At 41.6% G+C, this 20,902-nt stretch overlaps 1 protein-coding gene across 2 annotated transcripts in view; it reads left to right on the top strand.

Annotated features, from left to right (window-relative positions):
• The window catches only part of MSRB1 (methionine sulfoxide reductase B1), a 128,812-nt gene that overhangs the window by 53,169 nt on the left and 54,741 nt on the right, over positions 1-20,902 (top strand). The window lies entirely within an intron of this gene.

Here is a 20,902-nt window from a genome sequence, read left to right as displayed (position 1 = left end):
AAAAGTCATCCTTATTGCCCTGCCAGTCTATTACTTTCATAGGCGCAAACTTAAACACTGTTCGGATGTCAGCTACCCTTACAGACCAAAGAGTTTCAGACATTCAAAGTCATGTCAGGATCATTCTAGCCAACAAGAAGGTACAGGCCAGAATGGTTCTAAAAGTATTAGGTCTCATGGCTGCGGCCATTACTCTTCTTCCCCTGGCTCGCTTCTACATGCGCCTTCTTCAGTGGATGTTGTTCACTCAGTGGTCTTACCAACAACTTCCAATGCGTCACCACATTCTGGTGACACAGATTTGCAAAATCATCTTGCTTGGTGGATCACTTCTCCCCAGATTCACCAAGGCAGACACTTTGTGGTAGCCACTGTCACCACGGATGCCTCCCTGATCGGGTGGGGGGGGCATTATCAGGACAGGATGGTTCATGGGGCGTGGCAACCGTTCGAGTACCACCTGCACATAAATGTCCTAGAGATGAGAGCAGTGCTTTTAACGTTGCAAGCCCTCAACGACTCTCTTCCTGTAGGGACAATTGCAGTCCACACAGACAACATGTCTGTAGTTTGGTATATCAACAAACAGGGCGGAACCAAGTCCTACCCCTTGTGTCGAAGCGCTCAGACTGTGGCAATGGGCGATCTCCTCTCATCGGTTTCTGGTAGCAACGCACATCCCTGGGAAAACCAACATTTTAGCGGACAGATTGAGCAGAGCTATTCTCATGCCTCACGAGTGGTCTCTCAAGCAATCTATAGTGGAGGAGATTTTTCTGGAATGGGGTCGCCCATGTTGCGATCTTTTTGCTACTCCCCAAAACAGCAAATGCCCAGACTTCTTCTCTCTCTTCCCTCTGTCAGGCCATCCCCCCAGAGATGCTCTGACCCAGGATTGGCCCCAGGGACTTCTTTATGCTTTTCCTCCTTTTCCTCTAATCCCTCAGGTTATCCATAAAGCTACCGTTTTGAGAGCCAAAATGATTCTCATTGCTCCTTATTGGCCTCGACAAATTTGGTTTCCGTTCCTCCATCGTCACCTTTTGGTGCAGCCATGGCATCTGGACCCAGTGCCAGATCTACTGATTCACCAATCCGGTCAGCTGCACCGGTCAATCCCTTCTCTCAACCTCACAGCATGGTTGCTCCACTTCCTTCCTTAGCCAGGCTTCCTTTGATCTCTAACCCTGTTAGAGACATCATAGTAGCTTCTTTAAAATCCTCTACCAGGAGGATTTATACAAGCAAATGGAAACGTTTCTCTTATTGGGCTAAAGCCAAGAATATCGATCCCTTCACTGCCCCAGTTCAGGCAGTTTTGGACTTCTTAGCGGAGATTTTTCATGCAGGCTCCTCTTCTTCCACAGTTAGAGTTCAACTGGCTGCTATCTCGAACTTTCATGTCGGGATCGCAGATCACAATATCATGTCCCATAGGCTTTGTAAAGCCTTCTTGAAAGGAATTTTCCTGCTAAAGCCTCCAATCAGGAATCCTCCTCCTCAATGGGATCTAAATTTAGTGCTGACATCCTTGATTCTTCCCCCTTCGAGCCAGCTGTTTCTTGCTCCCTAAAATTTCTTTCTTGGAAAACATTATTCCTAGTAGCTATTACATCGGCCAGGAGGGTGTCTGAACTTCATGCTCTTTCGGTTCGACCCCCCTATTTGGTCTTTCACAAGGACAGAGTATCATTGAGAACTAATCCGACCTTTTTGCCTAAGGTCGCCTCAAAACTAATTTGAATCAATCCATTGATCTCCTGTATTTTTCCAAACTATTCAAACAGATCGGAACAACAATTACATTATCTTGATGTCCACCGCCAACTCAGATATTATTTGGACAGAACTAAACAATTTAGGAAATCCGATCAACTCTTTGTTTCCTATGCGGATAACAGGAAAGGCCTTCCTGTCTCTAAAGTGACTTTATCTAGATGGCTTTCTTCTGTCATCTCTGAAATTTATCTGCTCAGGGGAAAACAGCTGTGCTCTAAACCTAAAGCACATTCAACTAGGAGCTTAGCTACTTCTACAGCCTTTCAAGCTAGACTTCCTTTAGACACTATTTGTGCAGCGCCACTTGGGCCACTCCTCATACTTTTGTTTCCCATTACAAATTGGACTTGGCCTCCAGGGACAGAGCCAGTTTTGGCTCTACAGTCCTCAAGAGTCTGTTCCGTTGAGCCACCCAGGATAGAGGTGCTAGGGACGCGGTCCCATCAAGCAAGAATGAAGGCGAGATTGACAACTTAACATTAAGAAGTTATGTACCTACCATAACGTTCCATGTTAGTTGTCTTCTCGCCTTCTTTCTTGCGACCCTCCCTCCTTCGCCCAGGCCTGGACAGACCTTTCTACAAGAGATTGTTATGCTGAAGACCATTCAGAACTGGTCCTTCTTTCATCCTGTAGGCTTTCTTTCTTCCTTTGGGAAGTATTTATGCTTGGTGCTATTGCCCTTTGTCATCAAATGAGATCTGGGTACTTACCACCTTGCATCATGGGATATGGGGCTGCCTCGAGCTGGTAAAAGTGACTCTCGAGCTTAGCAAGTGCCGAGTCAGAGCCGAGGATCGGCTCCGAACCCATCAAGCAAGAAAGAAGGCGAGAGAAGACAACTAACATGGAACGTTATGGTAGGTACATAACTTCTTATTTCTACATCTTCAAATATTATTTCTTCCACCATACTCTTACCCTCTTCATAGGGAATGCTAGAAAATAAACATCACATTGATTGTGATAAATATTAAATTTTCTTGGTACAATTCTTGTTTCATTTCCCTCAAAAAATGCCATGAATCTTTCAAAATAGCTTTCTTTTTTATCCATAATCTTTTAAGCTTACTGTCTACATATTTTGCTAATGGAAGGGGACATCCTTGGAACTTGTACACCCTCATCTGTGATAACAGCTGCTTAATACCTGAATTGATACTTCTCTCTGTTTTTTTTAATTTGTCTGCTTGTGTTTTTTTTTTTTCGCTGTTCACTATTGGCCATTAGAAAATGGTCTTGCAAACTTAAATTGATCACTTAGGGTTCCAAAGGAGGTGATTAATGTTCACATACAATCTAGAGAAAAAAAGTGTGCTTATTCATAGCACAAAATTCTTACTTTCTTACATTGTGAGTAAGCACTTTTTCTCTAATCGTTATTTGTACTGTGCTCCATAAACCGGTGGAAAAGTCTTCTGTTTGCACCTTCCTGTGATATTTCTGTTTTTTGTGAAGCAGTGTATTTTTAAAAAAAAATGCTGATTAAATAAATAGCTGGCATAGAGAAACACTAGCAGAAGGCAGCTAAAAATGACATTTTAGCCATCTTCTGCTTTCACTTTTTTCTGCTGTGGGTCTTTTTTTTTTTTTTTTTTTTTTTTTTGGAAGCTGCAGTTAGTGTGTGGAAATAGAGGAGAGGTCTCACCAGAAATAAGTGCAGCAACAGTGGGTACCAGGCGATGGTCTGGCTGCAGCGAGGCAGACGAGCCTAGAAACTTCAGTTACTCTGACATCCATGTGCTCTTCTGTCTTCCCCAAAGCAAGATGCAGTTCGAACCATAGGGAAGAAATGAGGTATCAACTTGTGAAACCTTACTTGAGTGAGTGGGTATGTTGCATAACCTATCTTGTTTGTAAAATGCTTCAACAGTTGTATCCTAAACCAAAGTTTAAACATTAAACAGATAAATTCTTTTACACCATAAGGGTAACATATATTCCTAAAAACAAATGCAGAACAACTTAATACACTGTCCATTTTTTAAACACAACATTACACTCCACAGTGGGTGCTGAAAAGAAAGAAGGGACTTTCCAGAGATTGTCAGGCCTTGTCATTATGGCAGTTAATTTCTCTGTAATGCTCACCTCACCAGGCTCTATGGCCTAAGTCTACAAATGTGGATTGTATGAGAGAACTGTCACAGTAGGGCCTGTATTAAGTCCCTGGTATGAGAATTGCTCATAAGCTTCAGGTCTCATCCCTAACAATTTCGTATTGTCTGGTCTTTCAAGAACAGTCTAATTCTTTCCTTGCACAAAATAGGTCACTCATCTGAACAGCACCGGCCAGCCATTATAAGGAATGTGTGCCCCCCTAGGAAACAATGAATTACCTGTACTTGATTTGTTAAAATGGCTGCTTCTAGTTGGTGTTTGTTCTCACATTTCCCATACATTGTGAGACGTACCATATGATGTATGGCTTTATAAGTCTGTGGGGGGGGGGGAGGGGGGCATGAGAGCTGCCATGGGCCAACTTTCTTATATTTTGGGGGAAAACCCTTTCTATATGTATGTGGAATAATAAACCAAGTAGGAATTTACTAGGAATCTTCTTGTTTGGGTAGAAAAATGTGTTGACTAATTTTATGTTAACTCTACTATTAAAGCATTCTTTTTCCCCTTTGCCTTTTTGGTTGCATGCAGCTGTTTCAGCTAGGGCTTTGTATGTGAATGACTGATGGTAAATGGGTACATACTGGATGCCCCCACATTGTGCCTGTTTTTCCAGGTATCATAAATGTCATTCTAGGGAGAAGGACAAGCACCCCAAAGGCTTTAAAGAAAGCACCATAAGACATGAGCATGTACTTCAGATCCTCACCTACCTTTGCCAACATTACCGATTGTGCTACTGTAGGTGCAGGCCTAAGAAGTTATTGTACTCAGCTTTCATTGGACACCTGCTCATATTTTCCCCTCTCCTAGATGTTTTTCCCTCTGTAGTACCATCCCAGGTATAGGCTGCTGATTTTCAGTTTTCTCAGTCAGGAGAATGCCTGATGTGATCCAGCCAGAGATTGACCTTTTGATGGTGGCCATTGAAATTTAGTTGCTGGCTTCTCAATATCAGAGACAGGCTTTTGACCCAGCTGTTGTTGGTTCCATTTGCTCTGCTGATGTCGCCACTCCAGGTGTTCTTCCTCTGGTGTGCCTCCAATGCTGTTTTGTTTGTATTGGTCCATCTTAACACCAGTCCTTCCCCACAAGCATCAGCTTTACTGGTAATGATGACTGCACATTTAACATCAGTGGGATATGTCGTTATTAATGGTGTCTGCTCTACCAGCTTGTGTTTTGTAACATTTTCCACCCCATCTAATTACTTCTCTAATAGTCACATTTGCACTGAGACTTTACTTTTTAATCTGTGGTAACCCATCCTGTACTGCTACTACTCACTTGCTGTCCTCCACATCCTTCTTACAGCCAGTGTTCAGGCTCCCCCTATTGCCCAAATGTTGTTGTTTGTTTTGGCCCCCTTTCCTTTTTAAAATGGTAGGATTCATCTGCATAGAGAAAACAGCATCTAGAGTTCCTCTTCTAGGTATGTTGCTTTAACAGTGACCCGTGTTCTTGGAGTAGCCATTAACTTAGCCTTTGCAACCATCCCCCTGGTCCCAGCTGCTGTGGTGTGTAGTTACTGCTCTGCCTTGGTCATCTCGGCACATGAATCCACTCACACACACAGGTGCACTCAAAATATTTTCAGTACACCACAAGACTATTGCAGTCTCACTCTAGCTGTAATAACAAGTACAATAAACCTGTAGGTCTCTGAATTTGTGCCAAAATGCCCACATTCCATATCAGTCTGGAAAGTTAAAGTGGATGAAAACACAATGCTTTAAAAAAAAATGCGGTTTAGTATCTAGTTGTGTGTGTGTGTGTGTGTGTGTGTGTGTGTGTGTGTGTGTGTGTGTGTGTGTGTGTATGTGTGTGTGTGTGTGTGTGTGTGTGTGTGTGTATATATATATATATATATATATATATATATATATATATATATATATATATATATATATATATATATATATATATAAAATGTGTGTGTGCACCTCGATATGTGATAGATGGATATATACAACTCAACCCAAAAAAAACGACTGTGCACGATAGTAAAGTGCAAGTTTACATAGAACTGGGGGGTAGGGGCCGACGATGTTTCATTTATGACAAAATGGTGTCAGATACAGCAAACTTCATTGAATATGTTTATTATGCTGTTAGCTGAATATTATGAACTACAGTTACCAGGGTTCTTGGCCATATTGAATGAATGTTATGAGCGTATTAAGATTTGTTCTATACAAAAAGGTTATGCTGAGAAATATGCCATGTTTTTAACAGAGACTGATAAATATAATCAAGAAGTACAGGCACGCACAATCAGAAAGTACCAAAGAGATCTAAATGAAATAGTGACACTGCATACACATGGAAGAAAAACGAGAGGGCCGTTTGTTTTTCGGACTATCAAGGTTCCAATAGACCCAAGAGGAAAAGGTCTTGGTCTGTTTTGAGAAAAATTAACCACACGTCAAGTACTTCCGAGGCCTCATCAGGGTATTCGAACATGGATACTGACACAGGGGAATTATTGTCCTTAATTTCACCTGAGATGTAGAGCCCCTTTAGAAAGGGAAGATTAAAGCACAAGAAATGGAAGATTAAAGCACAAGAAATGAGGAAGTAGAATAGATGTTCATCCACCGTTTACAGGCACAATAGGTGGGCTGGGTTCATCCATTGGGAGCAATGATGAAAACCAGTTGGTTGTGAATTTGACAGACTATTGTTTTTCTGAAACTGAATTACAATTGTTAAAGGATTGGGATTTGTGCCATCATGTTTTGTTTCTCAGTATGATGTGGTCAAAGATGTAAAAGAATTTTGTCGATTTAGTTAATTTGAAAGTTTTTCTGAAACTGAATTACAATTGTTAAAGGATTGGGATTTGTGCCATCATGTTTTGTTTCTCAGTATGATGTGGTCAAAGATGTGAAAGAATTTTGTCGATTAGTTAATTTGAAATATTATTTTGCACAGTGACAGCGTACATCACTGATACCTGATAGAGGTTCATTTACTTTCAGGAAGTCAAAGTTTCAACCCCCTCTATCAGGGATATGTCAGGAGTTTTGAGCAACTAGTACTGCAAGATTTGCATGTCAAGCAAGGGGATATTTTTAGGAATTCCTATAATTTAACAGTGGGAGAAAGGAAAGCCTTGGGACACTTACATAATGATAGGTTGGTGGTATCTGGGGCAGATAAGGGAGATGCTGTAGTGGTTTGGTATAACCATGAAGATAGCGGACATTTGTCAGATACAATATCTTATTGTCACCTTCCATTGGATCCGACTTTGAGGTTCAAGAACATTATAGATTTTTTTTTTTACATTAGGTGAAGGAGCAAGGGATCATTTCTGAAAGTTTAGTGACCAAATTACAGGTAGATGACACCCAACCACAATATTTTTATTTAATACCCAAAATTCATAAATCAATCACCCCCACCCCACCCCCGGGGCATCCCATAGTGGCTGGAAGAGGTTCTCTCATTGAACCTCTCTGAGTACCTTGAGTTTAAACTTAAACCCCTGTTGGTATTTGTGCAGGCCAGAATTAAGGATACCAACCAGTTTTTGAAACTTATGAGTGATTTGCAAATTTCCAACAGTGCTTATTCCGGGACTTTAGATGTACAAGCATTATATACCAGCATCCCACACCAAGGGGGTATTATAGCAACAAAGTATTGGCTGCAGTATTCTGATATGGAATTCTGACTTTGTTGGGGTTGGTGTTAGAACATAATGCTTTTGTATATGGGCAAGATTGGTATTTACAGATTAAGGGTACAGCTATGGGGGCTACATTTGCCCCCCTATATACTGACCTTTTTATGGGATACTTTGGTTTCACTATAAATGTATTGGTATTCAATCTTTTTTCATCTGAATTGGTTATGTGGCGCAGATACTTGGACGATTGCTGAGTAGTATGGAATGACAGCTTAGATAGGTGGCAGGCATTTGTAAGTTATTTAAATAACAATAAATATTAAATTTATTTCATTGGTAAGTTAGGCCTGTTTACCATTGATTTTTTTTTAGATGTGAATGTAACTAAAACTATAGATGGGGCAATGATTACCAGTCTACACAGGAAACCTTTCAGGAAAGATTCTTTGCACGCCACCAGTTGCCATCTGGGGCATATTATAGATAACATCCCCAAAGCCCAGTTCCAAAGAGTTTTTCGTATCTGCTCCACAGATAAAAATTTTGTAGAGGAAGCCCAACATCTAAGGTCCAGATTTAGAGTGAGGCGCTATTGGGAAACGGTGATTCAGCAAGCATACAAACAGTCCCACTGTATATCTAGATCTAGTCTTTTAGATGAGGGCAAAGTTAAGAATTCCAAGGGGCAGGAACAACTTAGATTGGTGATTATATTTGGTAATAATACATTTAGGATTCAGTCGGTTATATCTAAACATTGGCACATTTTGAAATCTGATCCTTTTTTGTATCTATGTTGGGTGATAGATGTGGTTATAGTTTTCAGAAAGACAAAACACTGGCACAGCATTTTTCGGCATACAAAAAAGACCATATTCTAGGGAAGGGCTTGGATAGAAAAGTATTAGTGGGTAGCACTCTCTGTGGGCATTGTAAATATTGCAATCTTATTTCTAGGACTAAATAGTTTACCTCAGTCAACACATCCAAAGTTTATGACATTAGACATTTAATTACATGTACTAGCGAATGGATAATGTATATGGCAATATGCCAATGTGGTTCCTTTTATATAGGACAGACATCTTGTGCTTTTTAAACGTATAGCATTACATTTGAGTGATATCAAATGTAAACGAACTAGAAGTGCATCATATAAGCACATTATATAACACAATACAGCCCATTTTGTTTTTTCTTTTTTTTTTGGTATAGACAAAATTGAAGGGGACCATTTCACTTTGGATAAAAAAACACGAATTATCGACTAACAAGGAACAAATGTAGATAGTAAAATTTGGAGCTTTATTCAAACCGGGTCTTAATGACCATTGGTAATTAATATCAAAAATAATATACATATATTTAGTTGGATATGATGTATGTATTGTTTGTATAACTCAGTTTTTGCATTTATTAGCCTGTGGGGTAATCAGGTTTGTCTGGCTGTATGTATATTTTTTTGCATGTGGGACTTTGGTTGGCTGTTTTAAATATGAATGTATTTAAATGATCATGTCACTGTTGCCATGAGAGACACACTGATGACCCCATATGGCAAAACCAGTCTGGGTAGTGGACTGTTTATTCAATAAATGTAGTTGGCATCACTGCTTTGTTGTTTTTTTTATGTGCTGGAGTACTGTGTGTGTGTGTGTGTGTGTGTGTGTGTGTGTGTGTGTGTGTGTGTGTGTGTGTGTGTGTGTGTGTGTGTGTGTATATATATATATATATATATATATATATATATATATATATATATATATATATATATATATATATATATATAAAATCAAATGTAGATATTTAGTGGGATTTTAAGCAGAGTACCTCTTTACCCCTTTTTTAAGCGCAACCTGAATAACTGGAAGGGAAATGGAAAATATACCCCTGGGATTCCACCGGTGTCCCTGCTGGACAAGGGCATTGGGTGCTGATTTGTTTAAACATGGGCTAAATTCTTGGCTAGGCTTGTAAGGGCCTCAGGGCCAGTAGCCTGATGTATGTATGTATGTATGTATGTATGTGTATATAAAGTGTGTGTGTGTGTAATATACATATGCATATGAAAATAACACAGGATAACTTTCCATCTCACTGTTGCAGTATTGTTTACATTAGGAATCCCCTGCCAAGGTGGCCTGACGTCTTGGCAGTATACCAAAGCCTTTAGGTTGCCTTAAGGTATGCTGTGCGTCACATGTATGCTCCTTGCGTAGCATAGGGCATAACCGTGACGTTAAGACATACCATCCTCAGAACTACTTTGCCACCAGTCCGAGTGCCATCACTTGACACTTTAACTTACCAAGCCATTACAGGTAAGTGCCCCGTTAGATTCGTTTTTATTGTTGCTGGTGGGTAAATGCCAGTGTGTGTGACTGATTCCTAATGAAGACTGCCACGGCAAGTGCCTGTTTTGCTTAGGTGTCTCTCATGACTATATGTCCTGTTCTATTTGTCAGGCTTTTACACCTAAAACCTTTCAGAGTCTGCCATCTTTGGTGCTTTATCTTGAAAATCAGCATCTTAAGCTTCTTGCAAAAGACATGATGGATGGTACTTCCCACTCCGAGGGACAGCTGTCTGTGAAGAAGGCCAAGAAGCCTAGGCCAGAATCTTCTGCTGTTCAGCCTGCACTGAATATCTCTCTCCAGGCGAGTAAATGGCAGGAGGTTGCAACAGCTTTGTTGCTGGATTCCTATGCTGCGACCAGGTTGGAGGTCGGCGGGGATCCAACTTTAAGCATGTCCGAGGAGGCTTTGCAGATGTCGATTTCACACGTTCACGGGGAACCATGGCTGATAATTTCTGAGGGGCCTAGGGGTGTTCCTCACCTATTAGTCAGAGAGGAAGTCCCTACTGGCATTATTGAATGCTGTTCTGGGTCACAGCCTTCCATATTTTATAAGGCAGGCAGACCATTGAAGAACAGGCTAAAGACTTTAACATATTTCTCCTGCTCCTAAGGATCCACAGAATGAATGGCAGGCTTTTACTCAGTGTTTGTTTATTGTTTTGATGGCATTGAAACCTCCTCAGGGCGTTTGTTCCAACCTCTCCTTGGTCCTCTAGTACCTTAAAAGACCCAGGGAACAAATTTTCTCTGAGGAGGAGCTAGATTCAGGTGAGGAGTACCTTGCCTACTCTTGGATTCCTTTTTTGGACTCTGGATCAGAGAGAGATGAATCTATCAGTCCTGATATTTCCTGTGTGCCCCCAAAAGAAATATTTTCAATCTCCAGGATGATGGAGTTCATTAAATGGGATTGTGCTCAGGTCTCTGAGGTACATAAGATGATGAGTTGGTGCAGGTGGACTCTCCTAAACCTTTTGTTCCTCCTATTTTGGCTGCCTTGCTGGATGCATTTTCTAGTGCTTCTAAGGCTCCAGACTATCAGACCCCTGCTCCCAAGAAGCCTGATAGATTCAATTGGGTGCGTGAGGACTGTAAATTTTTGTACAAGTGTCCTCTGTTGATCCCCTAGGCAAGAAGGTTTATACCTCCTGCTACCTTGGCTTTTAGGGCTGTTTATTATCAGACCCATATGTCCAGGGAGTTGTTGGCTCTTCTATCCAAGGCTTGTCAGGTTATTTCTGATCTTCCAGACTCCGAGGGTAAAACATCTGTTTGGGACTTCCTCGCAGGTGGCTTGTCATCCCATCAAGTGTAGCTATGATGCAGCAGATGCTTTCTAGGGCTGCTGCTTTTGGTTCACTGATGAGGAGCTATTGGCTTTCACTTCAAGCTTTGCCTGATAATAAGGCTAAGTTGATGATGCCCCTCTTGATAAACAGTTGTTTGGCAAAGCTGCTAGTATATTTAAGTCCCTCCAAGATAAGGGTAAGGCTTTGCAGGAACTTAAACATGTGCGTGTTTCTCCTGTGTGTAAATTTGAGAGAAACTACCCCAATAAACCAAACTTTGTTTCGGGAAATTTTGCCTTCCTCCCAAGGGTAAAAAAGGTGGCAGGTGGGCTCCTTCTGCTAAGGCTACTCAGAATTCATTGCCTCTTTCCAGAGAAACCAGGTGCTGTCTGACTATACTATTCTTCCCAGCCACTTTCCTCTTTCTTCTCACCTATGGTTCGCTCTCGCTTTGTCTTTTCCCATTTGGTTACAGATTACTCAGGATTCCTGGATCATGTCCATTATTTGTCAGGGGTATTTCATGGTTTGAAAATCCCTTCTGCCTTTTATGGGTGTTCTTCAGCCCCATCAGGAACAACTCTACTTTCCAGAGGTGCTTTACATCCTCTTGATACTAGCCAAGAAATGACTGTGTCCCAAAGTGGGAGGGGGTTTTACTCCAGGATGTTTCTTGTACCCAGAAAAGAGGGTACTTGGAGACCAATTCTAGACCTCTTTCATTTAAATACTTTTCTAAATGTGCCCCCCTTTTTAATGCTGTCCCTTCAGACTGTTCCCTCTTTTGCTTCCTCGGGTTTACATGGGTGTCTTGATCTCAACGATGCTCATTTCCATATTCCAATCCATCCCCTTTTCAGGTAGTTTTTATGTTTCTCTGTAGCTTCCTGTTATTTTCACTTCTATGCTTTGCCCTTTGGATTTTCTACTACCCCAAGGGTATTCATGAAATGGCTCGCTCCCGGGATTGCTTTTTGCAGGATTCAGGGGATCCAAGTATTTTCTTACTTGGATGACCTCCTGTTTCAGGCGTAGTGTCCAACGATCCTGTTGCAAAATCTTCATTTTTGCCATTTCCCTTCTGCAAAGTCTGGGGTTCACAATAAATTTCAGGAAGTCTTTTCAAACGCCTGCTCAGGACCATGTTTTTTCTAGGGTGCAGGATTTGGATGGTGCTTATGCTGCCATTCCTACCACCTTCCAAGGCCTTGACACTCATTTCCTTCTTTGGAATTCTTCTTCTGGCCTGTATTACAGCCAGGGAGTTTCTGAGAGCTCTGGGATTCATGGCATCCACCATCCCTATGCTCCCTCTGGCCCAGTTCCACATCAGAGTTTCTCAAGTCAGTTGTGCTTCAACATGCACATCCCTAGAATTTGTAGTTCCTCTCCTACCTTGTCTTAGGAAGGAACTTCACTGGTGGATCCAGCAGTTGTCTGTAAATCCAGGGCTCCCTTTTCATCCCCCTGTTCCCTCTCAGGAGCTGTTCACAGATTATTTATATGTGGGATGGGGAGCAGCTTTTGGCTCCCTAAAGATGCAGAGGGTTTGGTTGCCTCTTTAACAGAGAAAGCACATTAATGTCAGAGAAGAGCTGTTCTGCTGGCACTTTAGGCTTTTCATCCTCTTCTCCCCAGGATCTTTCAAAGTATTTACACACACTACCACAGGGATGTGGTTTGTAAACAAACTGGGAGAACAACATCTTATCTTAGCCGGTTGTCACTCGTGGTATGGGATCTTAGCCGGTTGTCACTCCTGGTATGGGATCTTAGCCGGTTGTCACTCGTGGTATGGGATCTTAGCCGGTTGTCACTCGTGGTGTGGGATCTTAGCCGGTTGTCACTCGTGGTGTGGGATCTTAGCCGGTTGTCACTCGTGGTGTGGGATCTTAGCCGGTTGTCACTCGTGGTGTGGGATCTTAGCCGGTTGTCACTCGTGGTGTGGGATCTTAGCCGGTTGTCACTCGTGGTATGGGATCTTAGCCGGTTGTCACTCGTGGTATGGGATCTTAGCCGGTTGTCACTCGTGGTGTGGGATCTTAGCCGGTTGTCACTCGTGGTGTGGGATCTTAGCCGGTTGTCACTCGTGGTGTGGGATCTTAGCCGGTTGTCACTCGTGGTATGGGATCTTAGCCGGTTGTCACTCGTGGTGTGGGATCTTGCTGTCCAGTATCAAGTGACTCTTCAAACAGTTTACATTTCCTCAGGTCAGAACATTGTAGCAGATGCTCTGAGCAGGTACTTAATTCCATCCATGAATGGATATTCACAGGGATGTGTTTCTGGACTTTGTCTTCCAGTCGGATACTCCTCAAATACATGTGCTTGCCTCCCCTTTTAACAGACAGCTTGCACTGTTTTGTGCCTGAGTCCCAGGTCCTCTGGTTTAGAAGGTGGATGCCATCTCTTTTCTTGGAAGGGGGTGTTCCTTTATTTTCCCTCCCCTTCCCCTAATTCTAAAAGTCCTGTTCAAAATTCAACAAGATGCTCCCAAAATCTTGTCGGTGACTCCCTTTTGGTTGAGAAAGTATTGGTTCCCCCTTCTGCATTTAGCCAGGGTTAGTCACCACAAGTTACCCCACATGGTGGACCTACTCACACAAGACAAGGGATCTCTTGTCCAACCCCACCTGTCCACTCTTCAACTGACACTGTGGGTGATTAACATTTTGAATCCACAGTGATTAACATTTTGAATCCACACAGACGCCTTTTTTTCCTGAGGATGTGCTTAGGCTATGACAAGGGATCTCTCGTCCAACCCCACCTGTCCACTCTTCAACTGACACTGTGGGTGATTAACATTTTGAATCCACAGTGATTAACATTTTGAATCCACACAGACGCCTTTTTTTCCTGAGGATGTGCTTAGGTTCATAGCCTAGTATCTACCTATGAACCTATCTGCCCTAGGGCATTTATAAGCCTAACCAGAGTGTATTTGGCTTCCGCCTCCCTATTAGATTAGCCTACTGTGCCTCTGTAAAGTAGGTCACAGAAGGTACCCTTTTAAGATTAGTTTACTGTGCCTCTGTCTAGCAGGGACACAGAGATCCCAGGGGTGAATTTGCGATTTCCCATCCACGCGTATAGGTTCAAATGATAGGTTCATAGGTTAGTACTAAGCTAACTGCCCTTGCGAGCCATTTTAAGCCTAGCCAATTATCCCTTGTGAAACTCAAACCCTGCACCTTGTGTTTGTAACGCAAACACCTTAACCATAAGGCCAGTTTCCCATAGGGTCCTGCAGGAAACCCAATATGAGGAAATCCTACTTATCCAAATGGAAGAGGCTTTCTGTTTGGTGTCTTTCTTGTAATCTGGCTCCACTTACTGTGGATGTTCCTTAGGTTCTCTCTGTGTGTGAATTGCTGTATGCTGGGTTGGCTTATCCTTCTGTTAAGGCCCTGATCAGCGATTTCTGCTATGCTGGGTTGGCTTATCCTTCTGTTAAGGCCCTGATCAGCAATCTCTGCCTTTATCTCCTCCTTTAGCTGCTAGATTTGAGACGAAACAGTTCGTGGCATCCTTAATATTAGGCCTCCCAGGAAGCCTGTTCTCCTCCCTGGAATCTTTTGTTTTGGAAAAATTTACTTAGGCTCATTTTGAGCATGCAGCTTCGGCTTCCTTGCAACATTGCTCTTGGAGGACTGTTCTTTTGTTAGCCTTTCTGCCAGATGGGTGTCTGAGCTTCAAGCCCTTATGGCTTGTCCTCCTTTTTTTTTTTTTTTTTTGGTGTTTCATAAGGACAGGGTGCCCTTGTGTACTAATCTTTCTTTTATACCCAAGATGGTGAATGAGTTGTCCCTTAATCAGTCTGTTCATTTGCCCACTTTTTCCCTTCTCCACAATCTGCTAATGAGAAGGTGCTGCACATGGTGGATGTGCATAGACAACTCAGATTTTATTTAGACGAGACTAAGACTGTTAGGAATTCTGATCAGCTCTGTTACCTTTCATCTGAGGGTCTTGGGATTAGCTGTATCCAAACAATATATTTCTTCTTGGATCTCAAAAGCGGTTTCTTTTTGTTGTTCCTTTCACGGTAAGAGCCTTCCTTATTCTGTTAAGGCACATTCTACTACGGTTGTAGCTTCTTCTGGTGCCTTTTCTCAAGGGCTTGGATAATAATTGTATTCTTGAGGCAGCTACCTGGACTTCTGTGCGTACATTTTCCAGCCACTTCAAGTTGTTTGGAATCTCCAGAGCTAGAGATGGTTTTGAAAGGACCATCATTCATGGTTTCTTCCTCATCCCATGTTTCTTCTTGAGCTTTGGCACTTTCCCTAATGTAAAGGTGGAGGTGTAGCTATTTTATATAAATCTGAATTACAAGTCACCTCCATAGACTCTAAACCTCCTCTAACTAGCAATGCAGAAATTCTTATGTCTAAAATTCAACTCAACAAATGTAAATCCATCTATGTAATCTGTATCTACCTTCCCCCAGGCAATAATATCAACACTTTAAAGGCCATCCTAAGTTAGCTATCCACCACCTACCCCCAGGAAACCATAATTCTTGGTAACTTTAATATAAACTGGATGAGCTGTACATCTCAACAGCCTTCTACCCATATCAACCTACATGGTTTTACACAAACTATTTCAGCCCCCACTAGAACCAGTAAACATAATAACAATCACAGCACCCTAGATTGGATCTTCACAAATAGTCATCACCAATCTTACAAAGTAGGTACCCTCCCTGAAGATATAAGTGATCACTCACTCACCTTCTTAATCGGGTATGAGAGTGACATCCCAAACCCAACCATTTATAAAAAAAACAAGGTCTAACAAAAATTTTAACCCCGATAGCTTTCAAAAAGAACTCTTAGCCTGCAACTGGTCACCCCTGAAACACCTACCATTAGAAGTTGCCGTTAACTGCTTTATTTCTAAATTTTTAACCATCCTAGACTACCATGCCCCAACACGAATAATAAGAAGCAGGTCTAAACCAGCCCCATGGCTCTCCAAAACTACCAAACAAAATATCCTCCATAGAAACAAACTCTGGGCTAGGTGGCACACAAGCAAAAGTCCAACAGATCAACTAAAGTTTAGACAATTAAGAAATTAAACTAAAAAAGCCATATTGACTGAAAACAAAAACTTTTACTGTCATCTCCAACAAACCCACCAAAATAAACCTCAAAAATTCTGGTCTGGTATCAATAAACTTTTATACCCAGGTCGCTCTATTATACCCACCCCCACAGGCTCTAATCTCAACAGCCCTATCCAAATTGCCAATGCTTTTAACACTTTTTTCACAGACACCATTCAATCTTTGGCCAATCAACTATCCTCTAACACTACATCTTCGTCTACTGATATCCCTAACAGCCCCCCACTATTTCAATTCCAACCTGTTCCTACATCCTTTGTCTGCATCCTTATTCAGAAACTTAAATCCACCACCCTCTCTGCATATCAACTACCTGCAGAATACCTGCAAAAAGCTTCTAAAGCTATAGCCTACCCCATATCCATCCTCATTAACAGAACTATTTCTGAAGGAACTATTCCATCAATATGGAAAATCTCACATATCCCCCTGCATAAAGGTGGTAATTCCAAAGATTTTTCTAACTATAGGCCTATAGCCATATTATCCCCACTGGCAAAAATCATGGAAAAGTGCATTCATAAGCAACTATTAAACCACCTTCTAGAAAACAACCTACTAGCTACCTGCCAACATGGCTTCAGACCATTTCATAGTACCACCTCTGCTCTCTTATCCTTCACTGACTGTATTAATAAAAATCGTCATAATGACACACACTCCTCAGCCCTCTTCATTGATTTGTCAAAAGCCTTCGACATGGTCAATCACCTGCTACTCATAAACATACTTAGAAACTTCTCACTGTATCCACTTACTATACAGTGGTTCCAATCCTATTTAAATAACAGGCAACAGGCTGTATTAGGGGAGAATAACTTGTCTTCCCACCTCCCAGTTGCCCTTGGTGTCCCTCAAGGCTCCATATTGGGTCCTCTCCTCTTTTCTATTTTTACTAACGACCTACACTCTGTATTACCTCAAGCTGCCTGTATCCAATATGCGGATGACTCCACATTAATATGCTCAGCCTCTTCACCATCACAACTTCAGTCCCTAACCCAAGATGTGTTTAGTAGAGTGGAGAATTGGCTACTTCACCGATGTCTCATCCTGAACCCAAACAAAACAAAAATGCTACTATTTACTCCCACCCGCAGAACCTCCCCACTGCACTTCACTGTTACATCTAGCAATGGTACAATTATATCTCCCGATTCTACCACAAAACTACTTGGAGTACTAATTGACAACAACCTTACCTTTGAGCCACATATTAACAACACGATAAAAATGGTAAACAAGAAACTAGGCTCCCTCTACAGGATCAAACCCTTTCTGATTCCACTAGCTAGGACCACCATTGCCCGCACCCACTTAATCTCAACCCTACTATATGCATCCCCAAACTATACTAAACTAATCTCAAAAAGCTGGCTACTTCCTACAATAATATTGCCAGATTTGCTACTGGGTCTACCTACAGAACACATCATTGCAATAATCTTTATCAACTCGGATGGTTAGAGTTGTCAAATCTTATTGTATTGAACCAACCAACTATTGCCCATAAGATTCTGTATCAACCTACAAATACTCTCTAATCTAATCACCCCCTACAATAACCTAAAGAACCCTGCGGTCTTCTAATAAATTATTAGTAAAGATAAGTAAAACCAACAATCTAGCCGGAGACTCACTATTCTCTAACACAGTGGGTAAAACCTGGAACACCCCCCCCCCCCAACGACCTAACCTCCCTACCTACAATTACCTTATTTAAAACCAAACTCAAACCATACCTTAAATCACACTGGCTATGCCCCTGTGCAAAGCCAGACTAACTACCTCATTTGTCAAGAGACACTAATCCTCTCATCACCCAATCTCATTAATATTTTACTAACAATAATGTGTGTGTAATCCTTTTAGTTTAAAAGTGCCCTATTTCACTTACCTATGTATTTTCTGACATATATCCATACTTATGTAACTAGGAATGTATTTTTATTCCTTGCTCATAAAACTAATATGTAATGTACTGTTATAATTTTGTCTAAAGTTGTTATTGTACCTGTGTTTCTGTAATACTATTCTGATGTGCGGAGCTTTTCTCCCCGGGCCTCCAGTGAAAATGGACATATATCCAGCTGGACCAGCCCGGTCAACAAATGTAAAATAATAAATAAAATAAAATAAAGAATACTTCAGCAGTGAAATGGAAGGACCTAGTGCAGTTGTGTAAAATCTTACCATGATGGTAGATGTACTTCTCTTGTACAGTATTCACTCCCTCCCTCCACCCCCTGGTCCATTTCTCTACTAGATGTACAGATTCCCTCTCCTTTCCTTGAATTGGCATTCCTACTGGGACTCTGTTCTGAAGGTGGTATGTCAGGGTGTCACCTTTATGCCCTGCGCTATGCAAGGAGCATACATGTGACGTGTGGCATACCTTAAGGCAACCTAAAGATGTTGGTATACTGGCTGGATGTCGGGCAACCCTTGGCAGGGAACCAGAATACTGTAACAGTGAAGAGAAGGACAGCTGGTGTCATGGTAAGAGTTAAACCAATGAATCCAAAAGCCAGCAAGAAGAAAAAGAAATCCAAATGAGATGACCACTTTATTCGAGTTGAGCGCTTTCCTCTCCACTAAAGAGACTTCATCAGAACAATGTGCACACAACACCCAGCCTTTTATATACCCTCCCCAATTAATCAATCAAACTTTAATAAGAATCAATTAAAGGCAGAAAACCCACATTGGTAATAAAAACCCATTCAACACTGATACAATTAATTACCATAATCAAGTTTCATATGCAGACTTAAAATTCTGTGTTAAAAATAATATTAACATTAAAAACATGCTATTTTTAACAAGGAATTTTAAGTCTGCATATGAAACTTGATTATGGTAATTAATTGTATCAGTGTTGAATGTGTTTTTATTACCAATGTGGGTTTTCTGCCTTTAATTGACTTTTATTAAAGTTTGATTAATTGGGGAGGGTATATAAAAGGCTGGGTGTTGTGTGCACATTGTTCTGATGAAGTCTCTTTAGTGGAGAGGAAAGCGCTCAACTCAAATAAAGTGGTTGTCTCATTTGGATTTGTTTTTCTTCTTGCTGGCTTTTGGGTTATGGTAAGAGTTTACGTAACCACTTTTTCTGAGCAAAAATAGTAACTTGTGGTTTAAATGCACAGCAGGTAACTTGTTATACTGCTGGGAATCAAGCTTTCCTCTCCCCAAGGTCTTCCTTCACTGTGGTTGATTCTTCTAGAGCCATTATACACATTTTTGGGTAAGTTGTATTCTTTTGGGAAAGGAACCCCTGCACTGTGCTACAGTTACTATCTATATGAGTGCACGTGTGTGGAGTTTTGTGTATATGTTATGAAAGTAATGTGCACGTCATGTACTTTGTATAGCTGTGTTTATATGACCGTATACTTTTTTGTGTGTTGTCTTCAGTAGGTCCACCGTTAACCCCCCAACTCTTCTGCCTGCTGGGTAGATGGTGACACTGGCCACTTGTATATTATGCACAGCTACACCTTCAAGGCTAGGTGCTGTACCTGGCCTGCAAATAAATATGTACGTATGCATGGTCCTATCTTCCCCAAGCTGTTTACTGTGATAGAGAAGTCATCATACAGGCATATCTCAGTCATGCACATGGGAATTCTTTTGATTGTTTCACTGTTATAGCCTGCTGTATTTCACAATTCTCTTTTCATGTGTGTGTGTGAATCCCTATTCTGATTTCCTGCATCTCTAACTAGTTTCTAAAAGGATAACTGTTAACTGTGGAATAGAAAGATGGAAAATGGTGATTACTGAATCTTTTGTGTCAGCTTAGAAGTTGGAGTGTGGTGGAAGTAAATGAGGATTAGTAGGCAGTTGCATCTTTGAGCTTAGCTAATTCTTCAGTGTGTGTAGTGCAGTGTGATGGAGAAGGAAGAGCCCATTAAATGGGTACAGGTACGGTGTCCTGTAGGTAGTATGATACAGGCAATTGGATTTCACTGGGTAGTTTAAGTTTAACTAATAAGATTTGTGGCATATTCCAAGAAAAGTATTGGACAAATCCCGGCAGGATGAAATTTGTTGGACAGTACAGGGACTGCAGTACTAACTGGACAGTTGGACAGTACAGGGAGTGCAGTACTAACTGGACAGTTGGACAGTACAGGGAGTGCAGTACTAACTGGACAGTTGGACAGTACAGGGAGTGCAGTACTAACTGGACGGTTGGACAGTACAGGAAGTGCAGTACTAACTGGACAGTTGGACAGTACATGGAGTGCAGTACTAACTGGACAGTTGGACAGTACAGGGAGTGCAGTACTAACTGGACAGTACAGGGGGTGCAGTACTAACTGGACAGTTGGACAGTACAGGCAGTGCAGTACTAACTGGACAGTTGGACAGTACAGGCAGTGCAGTACTAACTGGACAGTTGGACAGTACAGGCGGTGCAGTACTAACTGGACAGTTGGACAGTACAGGCGGTGCAGTACTAACTGGACAGTTGGACAGTACAGGCGGTGCAGTACTAACTGGACAGTTGGACAGTACAGGCGGTGCAGTACTAACTGGACAGTTGGACAGTACAGGCGGTGCAGTACTAACTGGAC

Source organism: Protopterus annectens, chromosome 12.part0 (genome assembly GCF_019279795.1).
Source record: "Protopterus annectens isolate FY-2018-M chromosome 12.part0, PAN1.0, whole genome shotgun sequence".
Lineage (NCBI taxonomy): Eukaryota > Metazoa > Chordata > Ceratodontiformes > Protopteridae > Protopterus > Protopterus annectens.
Note: the sequence above shows the minus strand (reverse complement) of the source record. Positions and strands in the feature narration are given on the sequence as shown.